A 25553-nucleotide genomic window follows, 5' to 3' on the forward strand; every position below is an offset into this window, starting at 1 on the left:
CGTCCTTTATTTTACAATTACTATTTTACCCTTTTCGACCCTCAACCTTCACTTTTCGCTAACGTGCATAACTATCTTTCGTCCTGGATTCCCAGATTCCCGATGGTAGCGATCACACCTTCCTCGCCATGCCAAATCCATAACCTTTCTGAAACAACGCATCTCACTTATTGCCTATTTACAGTATTTCCTTTCCACGCTTCCTCCTGTTAGGCGTACCCATTCTGGCAGAACCTCCTTTACCATTCTTACTGTTCAAAGTCTGTGCGCAGCAAATATCGACAATGCCTCACAGAACATACGGTTATATGACATATTCCAGCCATCCAGAACTTCCAGTTCTAAGTAACAGAAAAAATATCGAGGCTTACCTTTATGACCTTCCATAGCATCGCTCGCCTTTTTCGTCGTAAGGCTTGTATAAGGAATCTCATTCCCTATGACTTGGCTCTATCGCACGATCTAAGACAGAAAGCAGGTCAACAATCCCTAGATGCCCTGCAGCCTCCTGTTTATAAATGTGGCCGGCTTCACACACATAAACAGGACTCTACTGGACACGACTTTGCAGACAACCTTTAGAACGACCTGCTGTGATACCACTTTGTCACACCCTAACCTTGATAGGGCGTGATGGGCACCTGACCCCATATTCGGAGCTGAGCGAACCCGCTGACTCTTATTACATACATAACATCTTTGGACTTCTAAATCAAATAAACATGAAATACATAGTAAGGCTTTCAGAAACTTCCTTTCCATCGTGCTCAATCAAATAGAATCTGTAATCATATGGACTTTATAACATAACACAAAATGACACATCGGCTGATGGAGCCGCTTACGAGTCTGACATTCGATACCCACGACTCTGTCTGCAAAGACTCTAACTTCGAACAAAACATCATAGCACATGTACTATGACTCGGCAGCACTCCAGAACAAGTGGAGTCTACCAACTCCGCTGGACCATCTTCTATACTAGCTTCAACTCATCTGGGTGTACCTGCGCGGCATGAAACGCAGCCCCCGAAGAAAAGGGGTCAGTACGAGCAATGTACTGAGTATGTAAGGCATGAATAATAACATATGATGAACACATAGCATGGATAATGACACAAAGGAAATATAGGGCATATGATGAGATGAAGGAGTAACCTGTACGTATGAATGCCTTTTGGCGGTACCATGCATGCTTAGTGCTGCGCAACGTGCAGCCTGATCCATACATATCATATTTTACTTCCTTTGAAAACATTCCTTTTAATATATATAGAAAATAGAACATGTCATAGCGCCGAACAACGTCGGCTCCCCCATATATCATAGCGCCGAATACGTCGGCTCCCCCACATATGTCCCGCGTCCGGGCATCCCGCGTCCGGGATGATATTATGCCAACTGATCAGGTGGGAATGCGTCTTATAGCGCAACATATCTCCCTCCCCCCATATACATATACATATGTCCCTTTTCCCCATATTCCCCATATACATATACATATAACAGCATGCATGACAGCCCAAAGAAAGGTATATATCTATCGGAGTGACGTAAGGTCGGTAACCTCCGATTACATTATGGAATAACCATGATTGCTTTGTCTCACCTTGAAGGGACTAGTATTATAAGGCGAGACTATCAATAAAAAATAGCATTAAGAGAAAACATATAGTGAGATCATAAACCTCATAAGGCGTCAATTCATATACTTTGAAGTCTTTAGAAAATAGAGTCATAATCAACGAATAAAATTTAGGATAAAAAACTAGCCCAATATTCTCATATTCATATTGAATCCATATCTTGAGACTTTCAAACATGTAACCATTCTCATCATGATCATCTTAGACATATTCTCATCTTTGACAACATCGTTTTCATTACAAAAACATGGCCGTCGTTATAGTCATAGAAGCTTACAAATTCATAAACCTTTGTTTTGGAAAAGTATAGACATTTTGGAAAAACATTTACGGTTTATCAGGAAGAGAATCATACCTTAGAGTCATAAACATCTAACTTTTGAAAACAAGGAAATTATAGAAAAACTTATGAAATCACAACATCGGGATCATGCCTTTGAAAGAAATGGGCGAGCCTTAACATACCTGTTCCGCGTCCTATTAGCTACGCTTAATTGTCGAAGCTCGCTATCTCTAGTCTACAGTCAAGAAGATTGACACTATCGTTAGATTCATCACCATATACATGTCTTAATCCTTCAAATGAATTCATTTATAATTTGCCGAAATTTCGGGAGCATCTCCCCTGTAAATACACCATCCCCGAGAATCTAACTCGGCCCAAATCATCAATCAACAATCCGAGAATTTAACTCGGCCAAACTATCAATCAACAATACCATCAATCATACCAACAACATCAACAATTAATTCAAGACGCATTCTAACATGAACAACCTTTGTCATACAATTTAACGACATTTCATTTATATTCAATTCAATTCACATAACATTCAAAACGACCCAATCAACATACTACTTCATCCGAAACCTTCCAATTCCAACAAGAACAATAACAACCTATTTCCTTCTTTCAAATTCAATCACAACAACCCAACTTACAATCTTCGAAATTCATGAACTCCACCAACATTCTACAGTAACAACTTTATTTATACAAATATAAGAATTCATGCTAGTGTCACATTAACTTTTTCCATAATCCACAAACAATCACAAATTCATTTCTAACCACAAAATCTTCATTAACATCATAGAATCCACAACTACAACAATCTAAATGCTAAATAAAATCAATTCATCACATCTCACCCACCTAACTACTATTCGGCCAACACCCACACACTTATATATTACATGAATTTCATCCATTTCTTCACAAAACAACATGCATAAACCACCCATAACATATGAAAAGGGGGATTAAACCTTACCTTGCTCCACTTATCTCTTTACTCGGCTAGGGTTGCAAATCACCCAAATGGATGCTTGGCTTGCTCCAACAACCATTCCATGTTGTTAAGGACCTTCCAATTAGTAGAATGGCTAAAAGAAAATAATTTGTCTTGGTCAATTTCATGGACATAATTTTTGGGACTCATGGCCGAACACTACTATATTCTCTCTTCAAGTTTTTTCTTGAGTTGGAAGATAAATATTTTGTCTTGCTTTGTAAGCATGTCCACACATATATATAATTAGTTACTTCCAATACCAAGTGGACACATGTCCCTTCTCCAAGCTTCTTGAATTTTCAAAAAAAAGATGACTAATTGTTTCATTTTTGTCATCACCTTTTTATATATATATATATATATACACGGCCAAAGGGGTTCTCCAAGAACTCTCTTGAACTTTTTGTGAAATTCCCATTTTGCCCATAGCCTTCCACAATATTACCATGAACCATTTTGGGAATTTTCCTTTTTTCCCTTAGCCTTTCTCAATATTTCCATACTAATAATGTGTCACGACTCAACCCCGTAGGCCGTGACTAGTGCCCGAACTGGGCACCCGAACACACTCATCCAATCCGAATCACATACAGATAGCGTATACAGGCACAAATATCACACACTGCCTCAAATTATATCAAACTGTCTCAGACACATTTCAACACAACCATATATATATATATCAGAAGCCGACAAGGCTATCAAATGGCGTAACGACCCAAAACATATACAAGTGCACGCCAACAAGGCTGCCATGGCGAGTGGGATCATACAAACACATCAGTACAGAAGTAGGCACAAACCCACATATACGTCTACAGACCTCTAAACAGACCAACCGAATCATATGGTGGGACAGGGCCCCGCCGTACCCCTGAACAAATATATACATATGCAACGAACGAGTATCTATAACAAAATGTAGGCTCCGGAATAAGAGAAGCACTCCAAACAGCAGATGAGGGTGTCCTAAACTGGTGGATCGCCAAACTGTGCGTCTGTACCTGCGGGCATGAAACGCAGCCCCCCGAAGAAAGGGGGTCAGTACGAAATATGTACTGAGTATGCAAAGTAGAAGATACAGAAAACAAATCTGAGGCCTAAACGAAATAGAAGTACAGAAAATAAGTGCAAGCCCAAAAATATCAAAATGTTTACTTTCAAAATATAAGTCATGCATAGGGCACAAAAAATATGGTCGTCCGCCCGTCGATGGCGCCATAACACAACATAACACCAGAAGGTTTCAAATCTCCGTGTCCCCGTCACACATCATAACACAACATAACACCATACACAGCATAACGCCCAATATAAGTGGAACCCGACTCCCTAGTGAGTGGCTCGGTGAACCATAAACACAGCATAACACCGGAGTATATCAAATTGCACATGACAACAGAACCGGCCCGGGACTCGGCGAAAGATATAACAGAACGCACGAGCAGAGTCGTGAGTAACCATATGCATAAAATCATTATCATGGACTCAAATATAAGTAAAATGACCATACTTGAAAATAGAAATAATAGTCATACCAAATTCTTTCAGAAGTCCTCTGAATTACATAAAGGAAAGTCGCAGGACCCACGGACGGGTATCGACCCGAGCCGGGCCCGCCTATGGAAAACATACTCATTATACGCCATGCAAACTCTTCCGAAAATATCGGAGCAATCCGAGCCTTTAGGTGAAAGATACGGCGTCCATAGTTACGAAATTCTTTAAAACAAAACTTTTTGTGCAACATTTGGAAATCAATTGTTTCGAAGACATAAGGGTTCATATTTCATCACATCAAACATACGAATGCCAAGAAATATATATAAGAGTCATAACGTGCTCGGATTGCGAATTTAGAATTTCCTCGAGGCTCGTGACATAATCAATTTATAACTAAGGCATGCCAAAAGAAGGAAGGGTTAAGCTTTACATACCTCGTACGCACTCCAAGCTAGCCCAACTCAAGCTAATCCCAACCTATGCCTCGGGCTCCCTAAGGTCTACAAATACGTTAACGAATATCAAACATTAGACATAGGCACTTAGGCGATTTATTCCAAACTAACACTCAATTCTACAGAAATTTGGGCAGCATTTCCCCTGTAAATAGGCCAACCCGGATAATTTAACTTGGCCAAATCAACAATCACAACAACAATAACCAACCTAACAACTCCAATGACCAATCCGAAAGGCAATATAACACTAATAACTCTCTTTTACATCATTCAACAACATTCATAATATTCAATTCGACGGCTTACATTCAAGCCATATCGCCGCTCATACATTCAAATACTAACCCGAACCCATACCAACAAAATTCAAGGACATTTTAAACAATTTACACAATATTTCCAACAATCCAACAATTGCTCCAATTTTCCCGAAAAACAATCCCAAACCCGAGAACACAACCATAACCCATTCTTGTCATGAAATATGACCTACATTCGGCCACACTACACATATACATATATTGATGATTCTTATTCTTTTCTCCACACTACACAACTAAGTATGCTACATAGAATCAATTCATCAACCCAATCACAACACACACAACTACACAATCATACACACCATACACGGCTCACCTCCAACCTACTATATTTCACAAATTTCATCCATATTAACATAATAAAACATACATAAAACATTCACAACACATAAAACAAGATCAAATCTTACCTTTGTTCTTCAACTCCACAAATAGGCTAGGGTTTGCGATCTACTAGACGGATGGCTTGATCGCTCCAACAACACTTCCACGCTACTTAGGGACCTCCAATTAGTGGATTTGCACCAAAGAAATATTTTTGGGATGGCTAAAATTGGACTTGGTTTTTTCTTGGTTTGGCCGAGAGGTTGGAGTTGTTGTTCTTCAACTTCTTGATTTTTTTGCTAAGTGTAAAATGATAAAAAATGACTTAGAAGTCATCTTTTAAGCTCCTAGATGAACCCTCCAAGTGTCCATGGCCCACACATGAGTTGGACCATTTAAAATTGGCCACAAAATGTGTGGGACCACTTTCAAAGCCACACGGCCAAAGGGCCTATTTTTGCAAGATTTTCAAATTCCAAGTATATGACTTTTGGTCCCAACTTTTCCTAAGTATTCCATGCCCACAATTTCATGTACAACTTATGTCTCAAAATAAAATCGAAGGTCAAAAGTCCCGACTTCAAGTCCCGGAATGATCTTGGCCCTAACTTATCATAGTTAATCCGGGTTGTCCCAATGTATAAAATATGGGACATAACATCCTCCCCCCCTTTTGAACATTCGCCCTCGAATGTTGGATTAATTCTACGGGTCTTACTAAAAATTCGGGGGAGGTCCTTTTATAGCAATCACATACAGGTCATTCACAAATCAACATAGTCAAATAAAGGATTTGGATTACCTGTAGGTACCGGAAATAGGTGAGGATACTTTTTATTCATCTGCTCCTTAGCTTCCCAGGTCATTTCTTCTCGGTTATTATTCCGCCACAGCACTTTAACAGAAGCCACATCTTTATTTCACAATTTTCTTACCTGACGATCCAATATGGCTATAGGCTGCTCTTCATAAGATAGCTCCTCTGTGACCTGTATATCACCCGTAGGAAAGATTCTGGAAGGGTCACCAATACATTTACGAAGCATAGAAACATGGAATACCGGGTGCACCGCTCCCAAATCAGCTGGCAGATCCAATTCATAGGCCACCTTGCCTATTTTACGAATAATCTGATAAGGCCCAATATATCTTGCACTGAGCTTTCCTTTCTTGCCAAATCTCATAACACCTTTCATAGGTGACACTTTCAGGAACACCCAATCACCAATCTGGAACTCTAACGGTCGACGTCGTTTATCAGTGTAAGATTTCTGTCTACTCTGTGCCGCTAATAATCGCTCTCGAATCAGTTTCACTTTATCGACTGCCTGCTGGACCACATCTGGACCGATTAATTAAATCTTACCCACGTCAAACCAACCGATCGGAGATCTGCGTTTCCTGCCATACAAAGCCTCATATGGTGTCATCTGAATACTGGAGTGGTAACTGTTGTTATAAGAAAATTCAACAAGCGGCAAATGATCATCCCAGCTACCCCTGAAATCAATAACACAGGCACGCAACATATCTTCCAGCGTCTGAATAGTGCACTCGGCCTGTCCGTCGGACTGAGGATGAAATGCTGTACTTAGACTCACCTGGGTCCCCAATCCCTCCTGAAATGATCTCCAGAAATTAGCTGTAAACTGGGCACTTCTGTCGGATATAATAGACACTGGAACTCCTTGAAGTCTCATAATCTCCCTAATATATAGCCTGGCATAATCTTCCGCTGAGTATGTAGTCCGAACTGGAAGAAAATGGGCTGATTTTGTCAGCCGATCAACGATAACCCATATGGAGTCGTACCTCCGTGGAGTGCGAGGCAAGCCTACAATAAAATCCATATTAATGACCTCCCACTTCCACGTCGGAATTTCCATCTCCTGGAATAACCCACCGGGCTTCTGATGCTCAATCATCACCTGCTGACAATTTGGGCACTGGGCAACGAACTCTGCTATGTCCTTTTTCATACCGTCCCACCAATACAGGCATCTAAGATCATGATACATCTTCGTCGACCCTGGATGAACGGAATATCTGGCATAATGTGCCTCGCCCATAACCTGTCGCCGCAGTCCCGCAACGTCAGGTACACATAATCTGCCCCTGTATAATAATACTCCATCGGATGAAATTTCAAACGGGGTCTTCTCCTTTTCACGGGCTGCGTCTCTGTACTGTATCAGAACAGGATCCTCATACTGACGCCGCTTAATCTCACCCAGAATAGAGGATTTTGCCACTCCTCGAACAGAAATCCCAGCATCTCCAGAATCGGCCAAGCGGACTCCAAGACTAGCCAGCTGATGGATATCGCGAACCATTTCTTTCTTTTCTGAAGGCGTGTCCGCTAAACTGCCTATGGACTTACGGCTGAGTGCATATGCCACGACATTAGCTTTCCCTGGATGGTATAGAATATCAACATCATAATCTTTCAGCAACTCTAACCACCGCCTCTGCCGCAAGTTCAGCTCCTTTTGCTTGAAGATGTACTGGAGGCTCTTATGATCTGTATAAATATCAGCGTGAACCCCATATAAATAATGTCTCCACATCTTCAAAGCATGAATCACCGCGGCTAGCTCCAAATCGTGAGTGGGATAATTTCTCTCGTGCTTTTTGAGCTGCCGGGAAGCATAAGCTATAACCCTACCGTGCTGCATCAATACACACCCCAAACCCATACCAGAGGCATCACAATAAATAACATACCCATCTGTACCTTCAGGAAGAGTCAGGACTGGAGCTGTAGTCAACTTCTCTTTCAGCAACTGGAAGCTACGCTCGCAAGCATCAGACCACTGAAACTTAGCTCCCTTCTGAGTCAGCCTTGTCAAAGGCGCTGAAATTGAAGCAAATCCCTGTACAAATCTCCGGTAATAACCGGCCAACCCCAGGAAGCTACGCACCTCCGTAGGCGTCGTAGGTCTAGGCCAACTCTTTATGGCCTCGATCTTCTGGGTATCCACCCGGATGCCATCCGCTCCAATAATATGCCCCAGGAATGCCACTGAAGACAGCCAGAATTCACATTTAGAAAATTTAGCATATAAATTCTGGTGCCGGAGTGTGCCAAGTATCGTCCTCAAATGATCTGCATGCTCTGCTTCTGATCGTGAATAGACCAAAATGTCATCAATAAATACAATCACGAACATATCAAGAATCGGCCGGAATACCCGATTCATCAAATCCATGAATACCGCTGGAGCATTAGTCAGCCCAAAAGACATCACTCTGAATTCATAATGCCCGTAACGGGTCCTGAATGCTGTCTTAGGAATATCAGCCTCTCGTACCCGCACCTGATGATAGCCTGACCGCAGGTCTATCTTTGAAAAACACCTGGCACCCTGCAACAGATCAAACAAATCATCAATCCTGGGGAGGGGGTATTTATTCTTGATAGTTACCTTATTCAACTGTCTGTAATCAATACACATCCACAGCGAGCCGTCTTTCTTTCTCACAAATAATACCAGAGCTCCCCAGGGAGATGTACTGGGCCGAATAAAGCCCTTCTCTAATAAATCTCTCAGCTGCTCCTTTAATTCCTTCAATTCAGCAGGTGCCATTCTGTACGGAGGAATAGATATAGGCTGAGTATCTGGAAACAGATCAATAGCAAACTCTATCTCCCGCTCGGGGGGAAGACCTGGAAGCTCGTCTGGGAATACATCTAGGAATTCATTAACCACTGGGACTGACAAAAGAGTCGGTGCCTCTGCCTCTAATTCATGTACACGGACCAGATGATAAATATAGCCCTTTCTGATCATTTTTCTTGCCTTGAGGTATGAAATAAAATTACCCCTCGGCGATGCTGTATTACCTGCCCACTCTACAACTGGTTCACCTGGAAACTGGAAACGGACTACCTTCTTTTGACAATCAACATTAGCATAACAAGAAGCTAGCCAATCCATACCCATAATAACGTCGAACTCAATCATATCAAGCTCTACCAAATCTGCCTTAGTGCAGCGGCCACAAATAACCACCGAACAACCTCGATAAATCTGTCTGGCTATAACAGAATCCCCTACTGGTGTAGCTACCTCAAAAGGCTCTATCGGCTCAGATTCTATCCCAATTTTATTAGCAACAAGTGGAGCGATATACGATAAAGTAGAACCAGGATCAATCAGTGCGTATACAAATCAGGAGAAAACCAGTAAGGTACCTGTAACAACATTTGGCGAAGCCTCCTGATCCTGACGGGTAGCCAATGCATATATGCGGTTCGATGGACCGCTAGAACCTGAAACACTGCCACGGCCTCGACCGCGGCCCTCCTATGCCGGCAAACTTCGCCCCACAGGGCGCATAGCTGAGGGAGTAGAAGATGAACCCGCGGCTGATCCCGTCGGCTGAACTGTACTACTAGAACCACTCGCCATCGGACAATCACGCATAACATGGCCCTGACGTCCGCAAGAAAAGCAGGCTACCGTAGCTCGATAGCACTCCCCTGGGTGTGATCTCCCGCAATAAGAACAACGGGGCCTGGGTGGTCTGGACTGGCTGGGACCCCTGGCTATCTGCGAACCTGATGCCCTGGAACTCTGACCGGCCCCAGATGGTCCTGTACTGTGAAATCGTCTACCGGCGGACTGTGTACCCCGGCCTGACGGAGGAGGATATCTACCTGACTGCTGCGACTGAGGCTGCCCGCCTCGAAAGTCTCCAGAATATCCCGCGGATCTGGCCCTCTTGGGCGGCCTCCTGTCACGATCTCTGCCTGACCGGTCCTCTCTGTGCCGGTCCTCCATACCCTGCGCGTAGGCCTATAACCGGGAGATGTCCATATCAGTCTGTGATGCCATCGCCATGCAGCGGTCAACTAAGTAACGATCCAGCCCTATCACGTACCGGTGCATCCGGTCAGCCATGTTAGCCACTATAGCAGGTGCATATCGAGCTAATGAATCAAACTCCAAATTATACTCACGAACACTCCGACCTCTCTGCTGCAGCTGTAAAAATCTATCAACCCGCGCCCGTCGTAACTCCGGGGGCAAAAAGTGGCGGAGAAAAGCGGCCACAAACTCATCCCAAGTAGCTGGGGGAGCACCCTCACCTCTGGACAGCTCCTAGGACTCATACCAATTAGCAGCAACATCTCGTAATCTGTGCTAGGCTAACTCAACGGACTCGGTCTCTCAAGCCCTGACCAGTCCCAATGAGCGCCTCATCCCTCGAATGAAGTCATGGGGGTCCTCCTCGGGCTTAGACCCGAAAAACTCTGGGGGACTACATGTCAGACAATCATGAACCCTCAGGCTATCACGCCTGTCATCATCATCATCACCTCTCAGCCCGCGTCTGCGAGTCTGTCCCGCTACCAAAGTCGTCAGTAACTGTACGACCTTCCTCAACATCCTATCCTCCGCCCCTGGCTGAGGAGCCGGAGGCTCGGGCGCTGGAGCGTCTGGAGCTAATGATGGATGTGCTCCAGGCTCCTCCGGTGGTGTAGCAGAACCCTCCGACTGGGGCACAACATCGGGCAAATCCTGAGCACGAGCCCGGGTAACTCTCTGCACCTGACTAGTCTCTCCTACCACCGCCTTGCCCTTCTGGGTAGCCGTTGCCTTCTTTGGAGGCATCACTGAAAAACACAACAACCGCTCAGAAAAAGAGTCATCCTAATAGCACAGCTCTATCGCACGATCTAAGATTCAAAGAAAAGTAACACCCTAAATGTCCTATAGCCTACTGTTTATAGATGTGGTGCACAACACACCGATAAACAAGACTCTACGAGACACGACCTATAGACATTCCGAGGACAAACCGCTCTGATACCACTTCTGTCACGACCCAACCCCGTAGGCCGTGACTAGTGCCCGAACTGGGCACCCGAACACACTCATCCAATCCGAATCACATACAGATAGCGTATACAGGCACAAATATCACACACTGCCTCAAATTATATCAAACTATCTCAGACACATTCCAACACAACCATATATATATATATACATATATCAGAAGCCGACAAGGCTATCAAATGGCGCAACGGCCCAAAACATATACAAGTGCACGCCGACAAGGCTGCCATGGCGAGTGGGATCATACAAACACATCAGTACAGAAGTAGGCACAAACCCACATATACGTCTACAGACCTCTAAACAGACCAAACGAATCATATGGCGGGACAGGGCCCCGCCGTACCCCTGAACAAATATATACATATGCAACGAACGAGTATATATACCAAAATTTAGGCTCCGGAACAAGAGGAGCACTCTAAACAGCAGAAGAGGGTGTCTTAAACTGGTGGATCGCCAAACTGTGCGTCTGTACCTGCGGGCATGAAACGCAGCCCCCCGAATAAAGGGGGTCAGTACGAAATATGTACTGAGTATGCAAAGTAGAAGATACAGAAAACAAATCTGAGGCATAAACGAAATAGAAGTACAGAAAATAAGTGCAAGCCCAAAAATATCAAAATGCTTACTTTCAAAATATAAGTCATGCATAGGGCACAGAAAATATGGTCGCCCGCCCGTCGATGGCGCCATAACACAGCATAACACCAGAAGGTTTCAAATCTCTGTGTCCCCGTCACACATCATAACACAACATAACGCCATACACAGCATAACACCCAATATAAGTGGAACCCGACTCCCTAGTGAGTGGCTCGGTGAACCATAAACACAGTATAACACCGGAGTATATCAAAGTGCGCACGACAACAGAACCGGCCCGGGACTCTGCGAACGATATAACAGAACGTACGAGCAGAGCCGTGAGTAACCATATGCATAAAATCATTATCATGGACTCAAATATAAGTAAAATGACCATACTTGAAAATCGAAATAATAGTCATACCAAATTCTTTCAAAAGTCCTCCGAATTACATAAAGGAAAGTCACGGGACCCATGGACGGGTATCGACCCAAGCCGGGCCCGCCTATGGAAAACATACTCATTATACGCCATGCAAACTCTTACGAAAATATCGGAGCAATCCGAGCCTTTATGTGAAAGATACGACGTCCAAAGTTATGGAATTCTTTAAAACAAAACTTTTTGTGCAACATTTGGAAATCAATTGTTTTGAAGACATAAAGGTTCATATTTCATCACATCAAACATACGAATGCCATGAAATATATATAAGAGTCATAACGTGCTCAGATTGCGAATTTAGAATTTCCTCGAGGCTCGTGACATAATCAATTTATAACTAAGGCATGCCAAAAGAAGGAAGGGTTGAGCTTTACATACCTCGTACGCACTCCAAGCTAGCCCAACTCAAGCTAATCCCAACCTATGCCTCGGGCTCCCCAAGGTCTACAAATACGTTAACGAATATCAAACATTAGACATAGGCACTTAGGCGATTTATTCCAAACTAACACTCAATTCTACAGAAATTTGGGCAGCATTTCCCCTGTAAATAGGCCAACCCCGAGAATTTAACTCGGCCAAATTAACAATCACAACAACAATAACCAACCTAACAACTCCAATGACCAATCCGAAAGGCAATATAACACTAATAACTCTCTTTTACATCATTCAACAACATTCATAATATTCAATTCGACGGCTTACATTCAAGCCATATCGCCGCTCATACATTCAAATACCAACCCGAACCCATACCAACAAAATTCAAGGACATTTTAAACAATTTACACAATATTTCCAACAATCCAACAATTGCTCCAATTTTCCCGAAAAACAATCCCAAACCCGAGAACACAACCATAACCCATGCTTGTCATGAAATATGACCTACATTCGGCCACACTACACATATACATATATTGATGATTCTTATTCTTTTCTCCACACTACACAACTAAGTATGCTACATAGAATCAATTCATCAACCCAATCACAACACACACAACTACACGAGCATACACACCATACACGGCTCACCTCCAACCTACTATATTTCAGAAATTTCATCCATATTAACATACTACAACATACATAAAACATTCACAACACATAAAACAAGATCAAATCTTACCTTTGTTCTTCAACTCCACAAATAGGCTAGGGTTTGCGATCTAGTAGACGGATGGCTTGATCGCTCCAACAACACTTCCACGCTACTTAGGGACCTCCAATTAGTGGATTTGCACCAAAGAAATATTTTTGGGATGGCTAAAATTGGACTTGGTTTTTTCTTGGTTTGGCCGAGCGGTTGGAGTTGTTGTTCTTCAACTTCTTGATTTTTTTGCTAAGTGTAAAATGATAAAAGATGACTTAGAAGTCATCTTTTAAGCTCCTAGATGAACCCTCCAAGTGTCCATGGCCCACACATGAGTTGGACCATTTAAAATTGGCCACAAAATGTGTGGGACCACTTTCAAAGCCACACGGCCAAAGGGCCTATTTTTGCATGATTTTCAACTTCCAAGTATATGACTTTTGGTCTCAACTTTTCCTAAGTGTTCCATGCCCACAATTTCATGTACAACTTATGTCTCAAAATAAAATTGAAGGTCAAAAGTCCCGACTTCAAGTCCCGGAATGATCTTGGCCCTAACTTATCATAGTTAATCCGGGTTGTCCCAATGTATAAAATACGGGACATAACATAATGTTCATAAATAATATTCATAACCAACTTGTACTTTAAAATAATTTTGGAAGATGGTTATTCCCTTAACTTACCCCGACTACCTTGAAATATTCGAACGTACAAAATACGGGATATAACAATATACTCGTCTTAGTCTTTCCAATGAATTCATTTATATTCTACCGAAATTTCGGCAGCATTTCCCCTGTAAATACACCATCCCCGAGATTCTAACTCGGCCAATTTTATCAACAACAATCCGAGAATTCAACTCGGCCACATTATCAATAACAATACCAACAATCATACAAACAACTTTAATAATCAATCCAAAATATATTCTAACATTAACAACTCTTGTCACATAATTTAACGGCATTTCATTTTTATCCAATTCCATCACATATAGTCAAGCCAACAGAACCCGAAACCTTTAATGAGAGTCATATATCATGTATGCTTATAACAGAACCCGACCCTTTAATGAGGGACGCGGTGAATCGGAATCATGCATGTCAAATCATATATCATATATGCATAACGTGTCCCGGCCTTCTAGTGAGGGACTCGGTTGATCATATATCATGTATACATATAACGTGTCCAGGTCCTATAGTGCGGGTCTCGGTGAATAGAGTTATCATATGCCATCTTGGCCGGCATCCCCGTATCATCACATCATCATATACATATTCATATAACGTGTCCCGGCCCGCCTATGAGGGACTCGGTGAACAATGCAATGGAGTGCGCATGAGAACATGTCCTGGCCCGGGAGTCAGTGAAAGATACAGAGGAATGCACACGATAACGTGTCCTGGCCCGGGACTCAGTGAAAAATACATTGAGGCGTGCACGAGCAGAGTAGTGAGAAACCATATGCATACAAATCAAGACTCGATGGATATGTACACTTACTGACATCTGAAGGCTCAGAAACATGTTTCGGGTCAATCGGATTTAGTATAAGAAAGTTACGAGCGTTTGAAGTACAGAACGCTCTAGAGGCGTTTCAGAAGCCATTTTTGGAAAATCAAGCCATAATCATGTCAAGTACTTTTCGGACCTCGTTATGGATCAAATCAAATGGAGCCTTTGGGACCATGTATACATATCAAATTATATCAAAGACTCGATAGAATAATCGAACGAACTATCATTTGAAAATCAAGACATTTGTCATACCAAATATCTTTCGAATGCCACTTGGAACATATCAAACATCATAAGCACATCAAGAGCCATAGGGATCATAGTCATATATCAAACCGATCCGAGACCATATACCAAAGTTAGGGACATTGATACTACCGGAATTCTTTTAGGAACAGAAACTCTTTGAACGTTTCAGAAGCTTTCTTTTAGAGAATCAAAACAATAGTCATATCAGGAGCTTTCCGAATCTCATTATGGATCAAATCAGATAGTTCTTTTGGAACCATACATACGTATCAAAACATAGCAGACTGTTTTCAAAAGTCGAGCACATTAATTCTTACAGAATTCTTTTAAGAACATATCAAAAGTGCGTACGAATCATAAACAAGCTCGGAATCACAGAATAGAGTAACCCCAATGTGCATATCAATATCATACCTTACTTGTCTCTAGGACATACCAAAGAAAGAAAGGGTAAGCCTTACATACCTGTCCCACGACCAACTAGCTACGCTTATTTGTCCAACTTGCTAATCTACATTCAAGAGAATTGATGTAATCATTAGATTCATCGACATATACTTCGTCTTAGTCTTTCCAATGAATTCATTTATATTCTACCGAAATTTCGGCGGCATTTCCCCTGTAAATACACCATCCCCGAGATTCTAACTCGGCCAATTTTATCAACAACAATCTGAGAATTCAACTCGGCCACATTATCAATAACAATACCAACAATCATACTAACAACTTTAATAATCAATCCAAAATATATTCTAACATTAACAACTCTTGTCACATAATTCAACGACATTTCATTTGTATCCAATTCCATCACATATAGTCAAGCCAACATCAATGCTTACACATTCAAATACTTGCCCAAGACCTTACAAACACAATCCAAGAATACTTCAAACAAGTCATACAATATTTAAAAAAATCTAGCCAATATGCCACTTCACCCAAAACCTTCCAAATGCAACAAGAACCATAACAATACACTTCCTTCTTTCAAATTCAATTACAACAACCCAACTTACAATCTTCCACAGACATGTCTCCTTTCCAAATTCATGAATTATGTCAACAACTCATACATTAACAAATTTATTCTTACAAATATAAGAAACCACACTAATGTCACACTAACTTCTTCAATAATGCACAAACAATTTCAAATTCATTTCAAGCCACCAAACCTTCATTTTACATCATGGAATCCACAACACAACAATAAAACTACTAAATAAAATTAATTCATCACTTTTATACAACACCACTTCCATTCGGCCAACACCCATATCTTACATATTTCATGAATTTCATTCATTCCTCATTCTACAACATATACAAAGCATCCATAATATATGAAAAGAGGATTGAACACATACCTTTTGTTACAGCCCGTATTTCATACGTTCGGATATTGCGAGATAGTGGTGAGAAGTTAAGGACACGACTAGGTTCCAAATTATTTTTTTAATGTACAAGTTGGTTTTGAATATTATTTATGACTATTACTAGTATGGAAATATTGTGAAAGGTTAAGGGCAAAATGAGAAATTCGCAAAAGGGGCCATATTGACCATGTGAAGAAATAAGGGGCTAGGATGACAAAATGGGTCATCTTTTGTGTTGAAAAAAAAATCAAGAAAAAGGAGGAATTTTCTAGAAAAAGAATGGAAGGGGGGGTCATGTGGCCATACTTTTCTGTTGAGGGACTTATCCATAAATATGGAAAAATTAGTGGAAGACTTGTATAAAGTCATCTTTATTCCATAATTCACTAGAAAATTCAAGAACAAAAGAAAAGAGGAGAAGGAGAAAAAAATCAAAGGCCTATTCGGCCAAGAGAAATTTTCCAAGAAACATTGACAAAAAATTTCTTGAAAATTTCTTCTTACCAATTCAAGGGTCCCTAGCAAGGTGGGGTAGTCTTTGGAGCAAGAAGAGCACATATTCATATAAGTTACCAATTATAGTCAAGTGAAGAAGTAGAGGGAAAGAAAAGGGTAAGAACTTATATTTTTTTTATGTTATGGATGATTTTGTATGTGTAGTATGATAAAGTGGATGAAATTCATGGAAGAGTAAAATTATGTGTGGCCGTGTATGTGTATATGTGGGTAGAAATTATGTGTTAATCAATTTTGTTTTGTGTGTCGTGTTGTGTTGTGTTGTGTGTTGGTTGTTGTTGTAGAGAAATTATGGTGGTTGGAAACTTGTGATTGAAGTTTATGTAAATTGAATATCATGTTCTTATATGTATGGAAATCAATGGTATTGGTATGGTGTTGTTGGAAAATATATTATAAGGTTATTATTGTTTTTATTGGAGTTGGAAGGTTTTTAAGGAAGTGGTATATTCATTGAGTTATTATAATGTAGTTTGGATTGAATATGGAAACTGTTAGTATGGTTGTTGACTTTATGTTGATAGTTTGGCCGGGTTGTATTCCCGGGATTGTTGTTGGTTGAAATTGGCCAAGTTGAACTTGGTGGTATGGTATATTTACAGGGGAAGTGCTGCCGAAATTTCGGTAGACAAGTGTCATTTTGAGAGAAATGCATGGAAGTTTTAAGGTTAAGCGTGCTAGGGTGAGAGAAATTTCATGATGGGTGACCCCCTGGGAAGTATGTTGAAAATTTCGTAAATATAGGAATGGAAGATGAATGTGAAATTAGGTATCCTATAGTAAATTAGAGTGTGTGAAGTGGTTAGAAACCCTATAGGAGTCGTGTAGGCTGGGACGAACTAGACCAGCAGAAGGGGAGAAAGTATGACAGAACTTTGGGATTAAAGACAGTGTGACTGGTATTTGGAGATGTTTATAAGTAAAATGGTAGTATATATATGGATGTAACCTATCAATTGTGACTGTAGGGTTCTAGAAATAGTACCGCGATATATGGAAGGTCGCGGAAAACGATGGTTATTTCAAGGGCATAGGCGTGCATAGACCTTCTTAATAAAGGGAGGGGAGGACATGCTAGATTTAAGATGAACTATGGCGATTTAAGCTTCCACCAAGAGACTTATTAATGCAGGGCCAGTGTTCGGAGCTAACTCAATCAACCTACGACAGAAAAAGGGCAACCGAAGTTTCCAAAATGGAGATGTTAAGCGACATGTGAGGTATCTAGGAAGGAGACCTCCCCAAAATATCATAATACATTATGAGGTCAGCTGAACATTCGAGGAAGAATGTTCCAAAGGGGGGGAGGATGTTACAGCCCGTATTTCATACGTTCGGATATTGCGAGATAGTGGTGAGAAGTTAAGGACATGACTAGGTTCCAAATTTTTTTTTTAATGTACAAGTTGGTTTTGAATATTATTTATGACTATTACTAGTATGGAAATATTGTGAAAGGTTAAGGGCAAAATGAGAAATTCGCAAAAGGGGCCATATTGACCATGTGAAGAAATAAGGGGCTAGGATGACAAAATGGGTCATCTCTTGTGTTGAAAAAAAAATCAAGAAAAAGAAGGAATTTTCTAGAAAAAGAATGGAAGGGGGGGTCATGTGGCCATACTTTTGTGTTGAGGGACTTATCCATAAATATGGAAAAATGAGTGGAAGACTTGTATAAAGTCATCTTTATTCCATAATTCACTAGAAAATTCAAGAACAAAAGAAAAGAGGAGAAGGAGAAAAAAATCAAAGGCCTATTCGGCCAAGAGAAATTTTCCAAGAAACATTGACAAACAATTTCTTGAAAATTTCTTCTTACCAATTCAAGGGTCCCTAGCAAGGTGGGGTAGTCTTTGGAGCAAGAAGAGCACATATTCATATAAGTTACCAATTATAGTAAAGTGAAGAAGTAGAGGAAAAAAAAAGGGGTAAGAACTTATATTTTTTTATGTTATGGATGATTTTGTATGTGTAGTATGAAAAAGTGGATGAAATTCATGGAAGAGTAAAATTATGTGTGGTCGTGTATGTGTATATGTGGGTAGAAATTATGTGTTAATCAATTTTGTTTTGTGTGTCGTGTTGTGTTGTGTTGTGTGTTGGTTGTTGTTGTAGAGAAATTATGGTGGTTGGAAACTTGTGATTGAAGTTTATGTAAATTGAATATCATGTTCTTATATGTATGGAAAACAATGGTATTGGTATGGTGTTGTTGGAAAATATATTATAAGGTTATTATTGTTTTTATTGGAGTTGGAAGGTTTTGAAGGAAGTGGTATATTCATTGAGTTATTATAATGTAGTTTGGATTGAATATGGAAACTGTTAGTATGGTTGTTGACTTTATGTTGATAGTTTGGCCGGGTTGTATTCCCGGGATTGTTGTTGGTTGAAATTGGCCAAGTTGAACTTGGTGGTATGGTATATTTACAGGGGAAGTGCTGCCGAAATTTCGGTAGACAAGTGTCATTTTGAGATTTTACTTCTAGACACTTGAACTAACATTTGGTAAATGTGACCAAATTGTAGATTCTGGCGGATTTGCGACTTGAATTTGGAATAGCATAAGCAGCGGAAAGAGGTATGTAAGGCTTTACCTTCCTTTCTTGGCATGTCCTTGACGTAATAGGGTTGGACACGGGCCTCGGGGACCATTCCTTTTCTCGAAATCCAAGACTAAAATTAGCTACTAATCATTTAGTAGAATTGAACTAGAAAGTGTGCAAAATGTCGAAACACCTTCCTAGTCCTCTAGAACTTGCATACAGAGGACCCGATTACCTTAAAATCCCCACAAGTAACGCCATGACATACAATATATGAAAATTTAGTACGCCGCCTCATTTGATTCGAGGCGGGCCCACTATTCCCGGATTTCCTCTATTGCTTCATTTGACTTGTTTTGGAGTAGAATCCTAAGGAAACATTTGATCCTTGTTCCGATTATCAAACGCTAAGTACAGCACCCCCTAGTGTGAATATGTCTATGAGGACCATGATAACAATAATGCTAAGAAAGAACATACGCCTATGACAAGTATGACTAAGATGATGAATATGATCTTCTAACGATAACGATGAAGTTAAAGATGAGAAAAGTGCCTACGATAGATATGTTGACGATATATTCTGCTATAGAAATGAAAACATAAGGATGTTAAATTATTTCTAGATAACCCAATTCTATTATAGGTAATGACTATTCTAAAGGTTCTAAATACATGAAAATATGCCTTATGACCCCGATTGATGTTTTCTCATAGTGACACTTTTCATTGGTAGTCTCGCCTTATAACACTTGTTCCTTCCAGGTGAGGCAAAGCTACTACGGTTGTTCCATAATGAAATCGGAGGTTACCGACCTTACGTCACTCCGATGGATATGTATCTTTCTTGGGCTCTCATGCATGCTTTATAGATGACGTATGTTTATATGTATATGCATGAGTATATGGGGAAGTACGGGAAAGGGAAGGCGCTATAGGCGCACAGCCACCTGATCAGCTGGAGTATGATACATGATTTCGTCCCGGACGCGGGATTTATGGCTAAATGGATCGGAGCCGACGCCTCGGCGACATGACATGACGTATTTTCTATATATGTATATGAAAAGAGATATTTTTTTCTAAGTAATTAAAGTGGTATGCATACATATGGATCGGGCTGCACGTCCCGCAGCAACATGCTATATTACATGCACTTGTGGATCGGGCTGCCCGTTCCGCAGCTATATGTTATAGTATATGTACATGTGGATCGGGCTGCACGTCCCGCAGCACTAAGCATGCATGGTATCCGCCAAAGGGCCCTTATATGTACAGGTTATCCTTCCACCTCATGATATTGCGCTATGCTTCTTTTATGTTATTATCCTTGCTCTATATCTTTCATATGTTATTATTCATGCCTTACATACTCGGTACATTATTCGTACTGACGTCCCTTCTTGTGGACGCTGCGTTTCATGCCGCGCAGGTCAGCAGGCAGATAGACTTGATTCCTAGGAGCTTCATCAGCAGTGTTGTAGCAGTGCTCCAGTTGTTCCGGAGCTCCAGTTACTTGGTACTACTTTCGTGTATATATTCAGGCCCGGCAGAATCCGGCCCTTCATATGTATATGTGTACTATGTTTAGAGGCTCGTAGACAGATGTGTACAGGTAGATGTTTTGTGCTGGCAGAGCTTACTGGCCTATGTTTATAATTATGCTACCAATGTGAATGTTCAGTAACAAAAACAAATGGTACAGTTTATACGGCTTGCTTAGTGACAAGAGTATGATACGAGACAAGGGGTGCTCGGTACAAGTATCGGGTACTCGTCACGGACCTAGTTGGGTCGTGACAGAAGTGGTATCAGAGCAGTTCGGTCCTAGGGGTTTGTCTACGAGCCGTGTCCAGTAGAGTCCTGTTTATGGGTGTGTAGCGCGCCACACTTATAAACAGGAGGCTGCAGGGCATTTAGGAAATATGACCTTCTTTGTACTCTAGATCGTGCGATAGAGCTATGTTATCCGGCTTCCTTATTCTTTTCCTAACCCTATGTTATCGTTTCAGTAATGCCGGTGAAGAGGAAAGCTACAGCGGCCCAGAAGGGCAAGACGGTGGCTGGGAAAAGAATTGAACGGGAGCCACCAGTGGAAGTAGAAGAAGGTGAGTCGCATAACGAGGCTCCTCCTCAGACTTCTCATGTTTCCCCCGTGTCAGCGGAGCAGGGAGGAGTCCCAGCTCCGGCCCCGGCACCTCCAGTTCCACCGCCAGCAGCCCCGGTTCAGCAGATGGCAGAGGCCATCCAGTTATTGACCCAGTTAGTCGCCGCACAAGTTCAGCGGCAAGACACAGATGAGGGAGCCAGGGCAGTGAGTGCAAGGGCTCGTGATTTTATCACCCTGAAACCTCCGGAGTTTTACGGATCGAAACCAGAGGAAGACCCGCAGAGCTTCATAGATGATGCTGAGGACTCTGAGGATCATACATGCCTCGGATACGGAGTCCGTAGAGTTGGCTTCGTACAGGCTGCGGGATGTGGCAGTTCTGTGGTATAACAGCTGGGTGGCTTCGAGGGGAGCAAACGCACCCCCTCCAGTTTGGCAAGAATTTACTGAGGCATTTCTGCGACATTTTCTACCGCCAGAGGTTTGACGGGCTCGAGCCGATATGTTCTTGAACCTTAGACAGGGAAATATGAGCGTTCGAGAATACAGTCTTCGTTTTAACTCGTTAGCCAAATATGCCCCAGCCATGATAGCTAATACGGGAAATCATGTGCACCGATTTGTGAGTGGACTGGGGCCACATTTAGTCAAGGAGTGTTTGACGGCTTCACTCCAGGATGGGATGACCATTACCCGTATTCAGGCCCACGCCCAAACCCTGGAGGAACAGTATCAGTCACAGAGAGTGGAGCGTTATCCAGATAGGGGTTCCAGGAAAGGAGGTAAATCTTTCAGGGCTAGGAGTGAATACAGAGGGGGGCAGGCACAGGAGCAATCTAGGTATTCAGGCCAATCGGCGGCCAGTGCACCTCCTCGGTTTGTTGATAGAGCTTCAGGGTTCCAATATAGCGCTGAGGCTAGCAGGACAATGCCACCCCCACCACGGTGTTCTCGGTGTGGTAGGCCACACTCTGGAGAGTGTCGCGCAGGCACAGGTGCATGTTATACTTGCGGGCGGGTTGGCCATATGATGCGCGATTGCCCGCTGAAGAACGAGGGAGAAAGAGCCCAGCCTGCCGGATCGGCAATTGGTTCGTCATCAACCGTACGCCCGCCTGGGCAGACTTCCCAGGTCCCAGCGGACCGTAGCCGAGGTAGAGGAAGGGCGTCCAGTTCAGCCAGTCCTCCCCACCGTATATACGCGTTGACAGGACGACAGGATCCTGACCCTCCCCAGATGCCGCCACAGGTACATTATCGACACTTTATTATTGTATGAATATGTTAAATTGCCCTAGATTTTATTATATTATATCCCACTCCTTGTATTATTAAATATAGGGGGAAATCTGAAGATTCAGGATGAAGGATACCGTATACATAGGAAAAAGATGACTATAGGTAGTCGTGAAGGCTAAAATAGTAATTAAAAGAGAAAGACGCGTTACGAGGGCATCCCGGAAATTTTTAAGACACCAATACACCCCAGATTACGTGATAAAGATAGCCCGGGGAGTGGAGGCAAGAATATTAGCGTTAAAAACCCCGAAATGCATGGAGGTTTCAAGGTTAAGCGTGCTAGGGTGAGAGAAATTTCATGATGGGTGACCCCCTGGGAAGTATGTTGAAAATTTCGTAAATATAGGAATGGAAGATGAATGTGAAATTAGGTATCCTAAAGTAAATTAGAGTGTGTGAAGTGGTTAGAAACCCTATAGGAGTCGTGTAGGCTGGGACGAACTAGACCAGCAGAAGGGGAGAAAGTATGACAGAACTTTGGGATTAAAGACAGTGTGACTGGTATTTGGAGATGTTTATAAGTAAAATGGTAGTATATATATGGATGTAACCTATCAATTATGACTGTAGGGTTCTAGAAATAGTACCGCGATATATGGAAGGTCGCGGAAAACGATGGTTATTTCAAGGGCATAGGCGTGCATAGACCTTCTTAATAAAGGGGGGGGGGGGGAGGACATGATAGATTTAAGATGGACTATGGCGATTTAAGCTTCCACCAAGAGACTTATTAAAGCAGGGCCAGTGTTCGGAGCTAACTCAATCAACCTACGACAGAAAAAGGGCAACCGAAGTTTCCAAAATGGAGATGTTAAGCGACATGTGAGGTATCTAGGAAGGAGACCTCCCCAAAATATCATAATACATTATGAGGTCAGCTGAACATTCGAGGAAGAATGTTCCAAAGGGGGGGAGGATGTTACAGCCCGTATTTCATACGTTCGGATATTGCGAGATAGTGGTGAGAAGTTAAGGACACGACTAGGTTCCAAATTTTTTTTTTAATGTACAAGTTGGTTTTGAATATTATTTATGACTATTACTAGTATGGAAATATTGTGAAAGGTTAAGGGCAAAATGAGAAATTCGCAAAAGGGGCCATATTGACCATGTGAAGAAATAAGGGGCTAGGATGACAAAATGGGTCATCTCTTGTGTTGAAAAAAAAATCAAGAAAAAGAAGGAATTTTCTAGAAAAAGAATGGAAGGGGGGGTCATGTGGCCATACTTTTGTGTTGAGGGACTTATCAATAAATATGGAAAAATGAGTGGAAGACTTGTATAAAGTCATCTTTATTCCATAATTCACTAGAAAATTCAAGAACAAAAGAAAAGAGGAGAAGGAGAAAAAAATCAAAGGCCTATTCGGCCAAGAGAAATTTTCCAAGAAACATTGACAAACAATTTCTTGAAAATTTCTTCTTACCAATTCAAGGGTCCCTAGCAAGGTGGGGTAGTCTTTGGAGCAAGAAGAGCACATATTCATATAAGTTACCAATTATAGTCAAGTGAAGAAGTAGAGGAAAAAAAAAGGGGTAAGAACTTATATTTTTTTATGTTATGGATGATTTTGTATGTGTAGTATGAAAAAGTGGATGAAATTCATGGAAGAGTAAAATTATGTGTGGTCGTGTATGTGTATATGTGGGTAGAAATTATGTGTTAATCAACTAGCCGCCCTAATGACCGACCTAGGATCAGATGGGGGAGTTTGACCACGACTAGTGCCGTGGAGATGGGAGAGAAATTGAAGGTTATGGGCGCCTGGGATAGCAGTGGGGATGCGACAAGTATGTGGGATAGGACGGCTAGTTGCATTAGGGCGGTAGCAAGGGAAGTGTTGGGGGTCTCGACAGGTAGTCGTGGCCAGCATCGAGGGGACTGGTGGTGGAATGGAGAAGTTCAAGGGAAGGTGGAAGCAAAGAAGGTGGCGTATGCGAAGTTGATAGAAAGCAAGGATGAGGTGGAGTAGTGGACGAATAGGGAACTTTATAAGATGGCGAGGAAGGAGGCGAAGTTGGCGGTTTCGACGGCAAAAACGGCAGCTTTTGAACGCCTTTATGCTGAACTAGAAGAGAAAGGAGGGGATCAAAAATTGTTCAAGCTAGCCAAGGCGAGGGAGAGAAAGGCACGTGATGTGGTTCAAGTGAAGTGCATCAAGGACGAGCATGGCAAAGTATTGGTAGAGGAGACTCTCATTAGACGGAGATGGCAGTCATACTTCTCCAAACTCTTAAATGAAGAAGGGGACAGAGACATTGTGTTGGGAGATCTAGAACATACTGGAAGGCGTCAAGATTTTGGGTATTGCAGGAGTATTAAGGTTGAGGAGGTTAAGGGTGCTGTTCGTAGGATGCGCAGGGGAAGAGCGACCGGACCTGACGAGATTCCTGGGGA

Source organism: Lycium barbarum, chromosome 2, assembly GCF_019175385.1.
Source record: "Lycium barbarum isolate Lr01 chromosome 2, ASM1917538v2, whole genome shotgun sequence".
NCBI classification, from domain to species: Eukaryota; Viridiplantae; Streptophyta; class Magnoliopsida; order Solanales; family Solanaceae; genus Lycium; species Lycium barbarum.